At 46.6% G+C, this 11,465-nt stretch overlaps 1 protein-coding gene and 1 long non-coding RNA gene across 9 annotated transcripts in view; both read right to left on the minus strand.

Moving 5' to 3' along the window:
* The window catches only part of LOC143297734 (neuron navigator 2-like), a 487,523-nt gene that overhangs the window by 437,028 nt on the left and 39,030 nt on the right, over window positions 1-11,465 (minus strand). The gene's annotated exons all lie outside the window — the stretch shown is intronic.
* LOC143297737 (uncharacterized) overlaps window positions 7,582-11,465 on the minus strand; it is a 7,724-nt gene continuing 3,840 nt past the window's right edge. The window contains exon 3 of the long non-coding RNA XR_013057303.1: window positions 7,582-9,856. This is a non-coding gene — a long non-coding RNA (uncharacterized LOC143297737). The remainder of the gene's footprint in view (window positions 9,857-11,465) is intronic.

Here is an 11,465-nt window from a genome sequence, read left to right on the forward strand (position 1 = left end):
GTGGAGGTACAGGTGTACATGGGCTAAGTGTTTTTGTTTTGTTTGTTTGTTTTTGTCATGTGTGTGCTGCATGACTAGTTTTACTTTCTCTTCTGTTGTTGCTGTTGTCTTCTTTGTGTCGGTTTTTTGTGTCTTTTGGTTTTGTTGTTGTTGTTTTTCTATATTGTTTTGTTGCCTTTCTTATCATTTTTATTTGTTTTACTTCATTACGCTAAAATATAGTAGTTCCTTGTTTCTTTGTTAAATTCATTTTAATGGGGCATTCCAGCTTAGAAAGGGCGAGACATCGGTTCCCAAAACAGAATCATTGAATTCTGATTGCATGTGACTGTACGTGTGTTTTTCCTCCCTTGTAGATTCCAAGCCTTATTTTGGAACTCACTTCACACCATGAACATACACACAGCTCGGTGTTGCGTTGGAGAACACACTCAACAGCAGTTGACCTCACTGTACCATCATTGTTCGTGCTCTGACATCTTACTTTACTGCTTTCTCCCCTCCCCCACCCGACACCTCTCTCTCTCTCTTACACACACACACACACACACACACACACACACACACACACACACGTAACCCGTTTCCAACTCTCCGGGGATATATATAGCTGTCATCATCTGACTTGCCATCAGAAGAAAAGATTTGTCAACAGCAACTCTATCTAGTTTACTGCTGTGCCCATCACACGTATATATTGGCCTTGTCTTCCTTATCTGCACGATATATGTGCCTGTTTATCCTCGTCTGTAACTTTGGCACGCAGTGTGCTATGCCCTCTTCTTCACCCGTCGCTTGTTGGCTTCAGTGCAGTATTGTTACACACCTACCGATATCACACGCATGGTGAGGCTTGCAGCTGAGGGTGCATACAATGAACCAATAAATGTTGTTTTTCTTGAGGGAAAAAGGGCGTCAGCACATTACAGCTGTTTTCACCCTGCCCTCGTAAAGAGGGGAACCACGGCAAACGTGCAATGCATAAGGCAAAACATTACAAAGGAAGATTTACAGTTTTGTCAAAATGCAACACAAAAGCATAAATGCATGCTTAAGCATTACTTGCAACAAACACACGCGCGCGCGCTCGAAGAAGGAGAGAGAGACATAAATGAGAGAGAAAGGGAGAGAGAGACATAAATGAGAGAGAAAGGGAGAGAGAGACATAAATGAGAGAGAAAGGGAGAGAGAGACATAAATGAGAGAGAAAGGGAGAGAGAGACATAAATGAGAGAGAAAGGGAGAGAGAGACATAAATGAGAGAGAAAGGGAGAGAGAGACATAAATGAGAGAGAAAGGGAGAGAGAGACATAAATGAGAGAGAAAGGGAGAGAGAGGCAGAGGGGAAGTCTAAGATACTGTGAAGCAAACTCTTTAAAAGAGTTCTGAATGATACAACGTATATATAGTTTTGATATTGAGACTGGCTGAGAGAGAGAGAGAGAGAGAGAGAGAGAGGGGGGGGGGGGAGGGGGGAAGGAGGGAGAGAGAGAGACTGACTAACTGACTGACTGACTGACTGTTTCATTGTGCAAACCACAGGCAGCCCTGCACCGGGACAGTGAGAAGGGGACGGTGCTGTTAACAGCATTCCACAACAGACAAGACAGAGACAGACAGACGATGGGGGACATTGCTGCCGTCATGAAAGCTGTCTCTTCTCAGCTGTGCAAATTATGATGAGTCACTCAATGACTCAGCTGACAGAGGCCAGATGGGTCAGTCCCGTGCGCCCCATCCCCCAAACTGCCCCCCCCCCCCCGCCCCCCCCGCCCAACCCCTCGTCCCCACCCCGCCCCCTCTTAAAAAGATCCGGCCAGTTCCAATCCCTTGTGACCAAAAGTGAAACGGACCCTGTGGTCAACCATCTGATGGGGTCAGTGCAATGCCTGAGTCACAGGTCCCATCCCCCTTACACCACCCACCCCCGGCTCTCCCCCTGATGGTTATGGTCCTCGTCCACCATCACTATCATCGTCAGATGACCCGCCGTGTGGCTTGAAACGTAGCAAAATAAATTTGAAAAGTAGTAGCAGTAATACTAGTTAAGGAGTAGAAGTAGCAGTAGCAACAGCAGCAGCAGTAGCAGTTGTAGTTGTCGTAGTGGAAGTAATGCTAAGAAGAAGAAGTAATGAACTGATTTACACGGTGTTTTCATATCTCTCAAAGTGCTTTACAATAGTACCACACACACACACACACACACACACACACACACACACACACACACACACACACGCACGCACGCACGCACGCACACACACACGCACGCACGTACGCACACACACATACACACACACACGCGCGCGCGCGCGTACGCACGCACGCACGCACGCACGCACACACACACACGAAATTTTTTGATGGCTTCATAGAATATAGGCAATATGGAACACAGTGGGTTTCGTTCTTTCTTCTCAGTTTCTTTTCTTTTTCTTTTCTGGTGTTTTTTTGTTGTTGTTGTTTTCTGTTTTTGTTTGTTTTGTTTTGTTTTTTTATCTTGAGCGCCGTATCAGTGGCATTAATCCATCTTCACTGTGCTCATCCCGACTGCCTCATTACGGCCCATGGATCTACACAGCCACACCCTGCATGCTGCACGTGTTGGGAACTGCAGGCAACATGCTCCCCTCTCTGTACCACACACACACACACACACACACACACACTTCTCCCAGCTGCACTTTTATACCCTGCTCCCTGACCTGTTTCCAAATGTCAGACTTTATATATAGCTATAATCATCTGTCATCACCTGACTTGCATCACGCAAAAGAAAAGATTCATCAGCAGCTCTTGTTGTTTGTTGCTGTCAGCACTATTATACCCCGCAAGCTGCTCTGCCTTTGATCACATATTCTTGCCTCCACATCTGCATGTTTGATATACACGGGCCTCTCGGTTCTAATCTCTGTCTGCTTGGCTGTCTTCAGCGTCCTCAGCAATCCACTGATGGCTGTGGGGTCAGTTGTAGACCTGCTGGTGGCAGACCTGACGTGGAGGTGAGTGTGGGGGGAGACAGGGCAGACTGGTTGGGGCAAGGAGGCTCTGAATCTGAGAGAGGGTGTGGGGAAGAGACGGAGACAGAGACAGAGAGGGAGAGGAGGGGGGGGGGAGAAAGAGACAGGCGAAGGGAGAAGACAGGCATAGGGAGACAGAAGGAAAGAGAAGGAGAAGGAGAGAGGGTAGTGAGAGAGAGAGACAGAGACAGAGAGGGTGTGTATTTGTTTCCGTATCAGCATTGAGATGTATGATGTGTTTGCCTGCCGGTACCAATCTCTTCCTGTATCTCTCTCTTCATCAGCCTCAGCATTCCATTGTTGGCTGCAGGGGGCTATCATTATAGACCTGAGATCGTGAACATGATGTGTGGGCTGGAGAAGCACGGGAAGGGTTGGGCAAGAAGGTGCTGGGTCAGAGAGGGGGTGAGGGGAATGGAGAGAGAGGAGAGGGGTGAGGGGAATGGAGAGAGAGGAGAGGGGGTGAGGGGATGGAGAGAGAGGAGAGGGGGTGAGGGGAATGGAGAGAGAGGAGAGGGGGTGAGGGAATGGAGAGAGAGGAGAGGGGAATGGAGAGAGAGGAGAGGGGGGTGAGGGGGATGGAGAGAGAGGAGAGGGGAGGGGAATGGAGAGAGAGGAGAGGGGGGTGAGGGGGATGGAGAGAGAGGAGAGGGAGTGAGGGGGATGGAGAGAGAGGAGAGGGGGTGAGGGGAATGGAGAGGAGAGGGGGAGAGGGGGATGGAGAGAGAGGAGAGGGGGTGAGGGAATGGAGAGAGAGGACAGGGGTGAGGGAATGGAGAGGAGAGGGGGTGAGGGAATGGAGAGAGAGGAGAGGGGGTGAGGGGAATGGAGAGAGAGGAGAGGGGGTGAGGGGAATGGAGAGGAGAGGGAGTGAGGGGAATGGAGAGAGAGGAGAGGGGAATGGAGAGAGAGGAGAGGGGGTGAGGGGAATGGAGAGAGAGGAGAGGGAGTGATGGGGATGGAGAGGAGAGGGGGTGAAGAGAGGGGGATGGAGAGAGAGGAGAGGGGGTGAAGAGAGGGGGATGGAGAGAGAGGAGAGGGGTGACGGGGATGGAGAGAGAGGAGAGGGGGTGAGGGGAATGGAGAGAGAGGAGAGGGGTGAGGGGAATGGAGAGAGAGGAGAGGGGTGAGGGGAATGGAGAGGAGAGGGGTGAGGGGAATGGAGAGAGCGGGGGGGGGGAGGGGCCAGTCACAAAATCACAACGTTTTGGATGCCCAATGAGCGATAGAAGCGGCACTAAGTTTGCTTTGCGTTCAGAATTCATCCCAAGTCTGTGAGATAAGCGTGGGCTTAGGAAAATTCTTACGTTAACGCTGAATAAAACATCGTTTTGCGAAGATCGCTTTGCTGCCCGGCTGAGGAGAGAATAGAGAGGAGAGGAGGCAAGAGAGCTATCACAGAGCGTTGAAAAGTGATGAAGGTCAACCCGCACAGTCTGTCTGTGTCTTGTGGCAGTGAAGACTAACGTGATGAACACCGCTCTGATACCGCGAGTCGCAGTCGTGTGGCGTTGAAGAAGAGAGTCGCTGGCTGGGAGTCTAGTGTCTGCAATAAGTTCTCGATTGAAATGCACGGGTTTTTATTTTCCGATTTCCAACAGAAGAGAAAAGACAGCTGATCACGATTAATTTCTTCTAGGGGCAAAATATTTATTAGGATATTCAGAAGGAAAAAAAATATCAAAGACTTCAGATTTTTAACATGCTATCTCTTTTTTTCCTGGCACTGTGGTTTTATCTTCTGGAGGATGTCTGTGTCAGCAACTTGCAGATTCACTTCTTGATGACAGCTGGGGATAAGAGAGTGAGTAATTGGCGACCTGTGTGTGTGTGAGTGTGTGTGTGTGTGTGTGTGTGTGTGTGTGTGTGTGTGTGTGTGTAAAAGGGGAGAGAGGAGGGAGATGAAGGAAAGAGAGATATGCAGTGACAGAGAGAGAGAGAGGGAAGAGAGAAAGAGAGACAGGCAGACAGACAGATAGACAGACTGTGAAAGAGAGTGACAGAGAGAGAGAGCTGTACAGAGAGAGAAAGAAAACAGAAACTGATACTTAACTCTCTCCATACGAACGGCGAAAGAGACGACGTTAACAGCGTTTCATCCCAGTTACCATCATCAAAATATTACAAGCGGAACGCTTTTATACTGAAGAGGTGAATGTTGACAAAGAATACCACTGTTCTGACGACGGAAGCTAAAGGTTGGGTCATTCAAGACACCCACTGGACATCCGAGGTCATCCTGACTGAACTGCAGTGACTGATTGGTATTCCTCACGCTTCTTCCGTCCTTCCTTCCCTCCCTTTCTCTTCCTCTCTTGTCCCCCATGTCTTTAAACCCCTTCACTGCTGCACTCGGTGAAATGAGATCATTGTGACATGAGTTGGAAGTGCAGCTGGTATACTTTGAGTACGTTTCAGTGCTGACTCAGTGAGGTGACTTCACACCCAATCCTCTGCAACAGTCAAGGCATCTAATGGCAACTGACGAAAAGAAGCAGTTAAAAAATAATCGTACTTTCGTTCACAGTACACCCCAACCCCCAGCCCCCTCACCCCCCCAGCAGGTCAGTTCATCGTTGGAAATAGAGGAGGTGGATGTGCGGAGAGCATTTCTCCTGCAAACACTGAGAACACAGAGTCACAGTGTCCATCAGTGGTGGTCACATACCATCCACACCCACCTCACCTGACATGGCCATCCCCCCAGTGGGGACAGTGGATTGTAGACCTGTCTAAGTGGGGACAGTGACATGGAGACCTGTCTAAGTGGGGACAGTGACATGGAGACCTGTCTAAGTGGGGACAGTGACATGGGGACCTGTCTAAGTGAGGACAGTGGCATGGGGACCTGTCTAAGTGAGGACAGTGACATGGGGACCTAAGTGAGGACAGTGGATTGGGGACCTGTCTAAGAGAGGACAGTGGATTGGGGACCTGTCTAAGTGGGGACAGTGGATTGGGGACCTGTCTAAGTGGGGACAGTGGCATGGGGACCTGTCTAAGTGAGGACAGTGGCATGGTGACCTGTCTAAGTGAGGACAGTGGCATGGGGACCTGTCTAAGTGAGGACAGTGGATTGGGGACCTGTCTAAGAGAGGACAGTGGATTGGGGACCTGTCTAAGTGGGGACAGTGGCATGGGGACCTGTCTAAGTGAGGACAGTGGCATGGTGACCTGTCTAAGTGAGGACAGTGGCATGGGGACCTGTCTAAGTGAGGACAGTGGATTGGAGACCTGTCTAAGAGTGGACAGTGGATTGGACACCTGTCTAAGTGGGGACAGTGACATGGGGACCTGTCTAAGAGGGGACAGTGGATTGGACACCTAAGTGGGGACAGTGGATTGGACACCTGTCTAAGTGGGGACAGTGGATTGGGGACCTGTCTAAGTGGGGACAGTGGATTGGGGACCTAAGTGGGGACAGTGGATTGGGGACCTGTCTAAGTGGGGACAGTGGATTGGGAACCTGTCTAAGTGGGGACAGTGGATTGGGGACCTGTCTAAGTGGGGACAGTGGATTGGAGACCTGTCTAAGTGGGGACAGTGGACTGGAGACTTAATTGGGGACAGTGACATGGGGACCTGTCTAAGTGGGGACAGTGACATGGGGACCTGTCTAAGTGAGGACAGTGACATGGGAACCTGTCTAAGTGAGGACAGTGACATGGGGACCTGTCTAAGTGAGGACAGTGACATGGGGACCTGTCTAAGTGGGGACAGTGACATGGGGACCTGTCTAACACTTCACTGACACCACATGAACAACATCCTGTTATGGTAGACAGTGAGGATGTTCAGTTTTACGGTGGGTGTTCTGTAAACTGAGCTCTAATTTTGGGGTTTTGAAGGTTCGTTCTTCGAGGGGGCGAGTCTGTGTGTCTGGCCGTGTGGGGAGGTCAGTATGAGAATCCTGGGTGTACCCTTGAATAACGGAGTATGGTTGCCTAAGTGACGCGGTGAAAACGGCCATGTACATTAAAAAAATATATATAAAAAAAAAACGGCCATGTACATGGATGTATAGGAGTGACCGTGGGAGTCGCAGCCACGAAAGAAGAAGTGTGTATAGGGATGAGGTCTTGACACGTGCACCAACACTGAACTCCGCCACCTGTCAGCTGAAAGGAATCATCCACCAGTCTCCTCTCCGTCAAGCGGTGTCAGGCTCTTCAGCCATCTTCCCCAGGACCTCAGGGACCATCCTCACAGACCTGGAGCTGACGGTCCTCGTGATGACCCGTGTCGCTATGTCGTGTCATCCAGTATCGCCTGTGTATGGCTGTTTCTGGTCTGTGTATCAATCGTGTCATGAGAGCGTGAGGACACCAGCACTAAGACGTGTATACATATACCGCACAATGAACAAGGCAGTATTCTGTTTGCACATTCCTGTTATGGGATGTGCTGTACAAAGCGACTACAACTACTACCAAACTTTTTTATTTACATCTACACACAAATGCACAGACAAGCATGCACACGATCTTGGCAGGCGCGCGCACGCACACACACACACACACACACACACACACACACAGTTGTACACCAAGGGCAGTGCAGGAGCAAGACAGTTTTATTGATTAGACCATGCGAAACCGATGACAACATAGAAATGTCACATGCAGGAAAACACAACGTTAAACAATACTGCAAATGGTATCACGTCTGTGCAAACAAAACAACAAGAACAACAACCAAAAAAACAAACAAAAAACCCCGACAATTAACCACACTCCGAGCACATGGTTCACGTAACAATAATTACACAGTCACAGAAACGAAACTATGAAAATGATTGATAACTAGAAAAATCAGTCATGACTTCTGGATCACATTTAAACAAGGGAACTAAGATGCAGAAATAATCGATTAATATAAAACAAATAAATAAATGTTACATAATAAAAGATTGAACCCTCAACATAATTTTGACATCTTTATAAGTAGTTAATACAAATAATGACTTGGACATGGACAATATACAAATGAATCAATCATGAACTAACATATAAAAAAAATATGGTACAGAAAATTGATCACGTAACACTCACTATCACTGGAGTTAAACAACAACAACAAAACCAAGAAAAAAAAGCCCGACGACATAATGCTCTCTCTCTCTCTCTCTCTCTCTCTCTCTCTCTCTCTCTCTCTCAGTATACGGTGAACTTGGCAGATATCCTATTTTTTTGTGGACAGTACAGTGCGATCAGTCAAGTACTGGCTTCGTCTCACTGAGATGGAAGAAAACAGATTACCCAAACAGTGCTATAGTATGTTGTTATCCTTGGTAGAAAGATGTAAAAAAAATATGTTGGGCAATGGATATCAAAGATACATTATGTACCACTGGCTTTCAGTGTGTTTGGATAAACCAAGGTGCTGGGGATAAACAAAGCTTTCTTAATTGAACGATTGATAGACATGTTCAAACAGGAATGGTCATCTGCAATACGAGAAAAGGACAGGTATGAATTTTATAGAACGTTTAAGGATGATTTTGGAAAAGAAAAATATTTATTGAGTGTTGATGTAGTGTGCTTCAGGATAGCCCTTTCCCACATTAGACTTAGCGTATTGCCTATTAATAGCAACTTAAACAGATATAGTGAAAATCCTGAAAGTAAACGATACCCAAGTTGTGGACACAGAATCACCACTTTATTTTTGTTTGCCCATTATTCAATGACTTGAGGCAGAAGTTCCTAAAAGATTTCCTAAATTTACCCATAAGCATAATGTTAGAGGGGAAAAACGATAACTTAAGTCGCCAAGTTGGCAAATTCATTTTCCATGCTGTAAGAAGGAGACAACAAATCAATGCCAGTTAACGGATTTTATCAATACCACCCCGAGAAATGTGTTTCTCGTATTTTCATTGAACCTTGAATGCCAATGTTATTGGTAGTTTAGAATGTATGCCGTGCAGTGAATTGACATTATACTCAATCTGGAAAATGACCTCATACTTAATAAGAAAAATAATTAGTTCGTATATACTGTGTTTAAAATGAAGTCACTTCATAGTCTGTAAATGAACTGCTGGATTACCCATCTCCTCTCCCCCCCCCCCCCCCCATCCCTCTCCCCCCATCCACCTTCCCCTTCCCCAATGTGTATGTATGCCTACGGCCGAAGCACATTAAACCATCTGAATCTGAATCTGAATCTCTCTCTCTCTCTCTCTCTCTCTCTCTCTCTCTCTCGCTCTCTGTCAATAAAAAAGAAAAGGAGTTTCGATTTCGATTTCAATTTCTCTGTCTCTCTCTCTCTGTCTCTCTTTCTCTCTCTCTCAAACTAATCCATCACACACACACACACACACACACACACACACACACACACACACACACACACACACACACACAGAGAGAGAGAGAGAGAGAGAGAGATACACACAATGTGACAGATAGACACATACACACAAACTACAAACTACATCTTGACATATTACGATACGAAAAGAGGGATGCAAAGGCAGAAGAAAAAAACAACCGAAAATGATGAAATCAAGATGGAAATCCAGGGATGAAACAACAGGCAGATGGGGGTGTTGACAGGAGGGAGGAGGAGTTACAGGGTAGATGGTGCAGCGAAAGAGGGGGAGTGTGTTACTGAGGAAGGGGGGGGGAGGGGGTTACAGTGCAGACAGGTGGGGGAGGGGAGGAAGAGAGGAAAGGAGGGGGGGAGTGGCGGGGGAGTAAGGGTTAGGTGGGGCCGGGGGGGAGGGGGGGAGGGAGGCAGGAGAAGGCTGAACAACATCCATCATCAAGCTGCTAGGCCTGTTGTTATAGCAGTGCACACGTCTACCACCATCATCATCCATGCCACACCGTCTGAAACAGAAAGGACACAACATCAACACCACACCAACAACACCTAACACCACCACGACATCAACACCTAACACTACCACCACATCAACACCTAACACCACCACATGAACACCTAACACCACCACGACATCAACACCTAACACCACCACATGAACACCTAACGCCACCACGACATCAACACCTAACACCACGACATCAACACCTAACACCTAACACCACGACATCAACACCTAACACCACGACATCAACACCTAACACCACGACATCAACACCTAACACCACCACGACATCAACACCTAACACCACGACATCAACACCTAACACCACCACGACATCAACACCTAACACCACGACATCAACACCTAACACCACCACGACATAAGAATCGACATCAACAACGAATAAGTGAATCTAATTTTAAAAGAAACAACAACAGCATCAACATCAGCACCATGCAACACCCAACATCACCACAACAACAACGTCAGCAACAAATAATTCATAAAAAAAAATACAAACAACAACAACAACAAAGAAGAAAAAAGAAAGAATACACGACAAAAAGAGAGAAAGAAAAGAAAGCCAAAAAATGAAAAGAAGGAAAAGAAAAATGATATCACAATTGGAAAAAAAAAAAAGAGAAAGAAAAAAAGACGAAGAGTGAAAGAAAAAAAGGCAGATTAAGTGTCGCAAGACTTCTGTAAGAAATGATTAACTTCTTGACTGCTGCTGACATGTGTGCACGTCACTGTAGAGCTGCCACCTCGATGAAAAAAAACAAAACAAATAGTGAAATGCAAAAACTAAACAACAACAACAACAACAAATAATCAGTGAGCACACATATCAAGACGTCAGTCATCATGATTTATTCGAATTTCCTCCAGGGATTGCATGACACTTGCTGAGTAATATTAATGACATCATTGACATTGTACACAAACAGTTAGGAGCGCTGTTATAAAGGCTGTTGCCACACTGATCTCATTTCAGCGAAGGTTCAGCCACCAAGGAGTTAAGCCAGGCTTTCCCCTTTCCATTGCAATGTTTCCCGTTGACTGTACCACAACACGTTGTGCAGAGGGCGGGGCTGAGAGAAAGTGGTCATGTCACGGCAACATTGCATGCTTGGTCAGGTCAGTATCACAGAGACATAACGCATCAGTGAATCAGACATTTGTTTTCGTTTCTACAGAGAATTTTAATGATAAAAGCTAACAGAACAGGACGGGGTTGGGAGGAAGGGAGAAGAAGGAACGCAAAAAAGAAAGACAAACAACAACAACAACAACAACAACAAAAACACACACACTTACTGACAAAATAAATATATTCAGGCTCAATAGATACCAAACGAATAAACAACAATCACCAATCAAGAAATCAACAACTATCGAAACATCCAATCTTATTATCATGCATTCCCTAGCCAACTACACATTGAAAAAAACCTCACAGTAATCAGATGTCAGTTCTTGTTAACTGAATGATGCAACGCAATAAGAAAGACAACACTGAGGGGAAAAGCATGCAAATCCAAAAACAAAAAGTGCAAACGGATTTTGTTTTGGGGGTTTGTTTGTTGTTTGCTTGTTTGTTTTGTTGTTGT

The sequence above is a fragment of the Babylonia areolata genome, chromosome 23, assembly GCF_041734735.1.
Source record: "Babylonia areolata isolate BAREFJ2019XMU chromosome 23, ASM4173473v1, whole genome shotgun sequence".
Classification (NCBI taxonomy): Eukaryota; Metazoa; Mollusca; class Gastropoda; order Neogastropoda; family Buccinidae; genus Babylonia; species Babylonia areolata.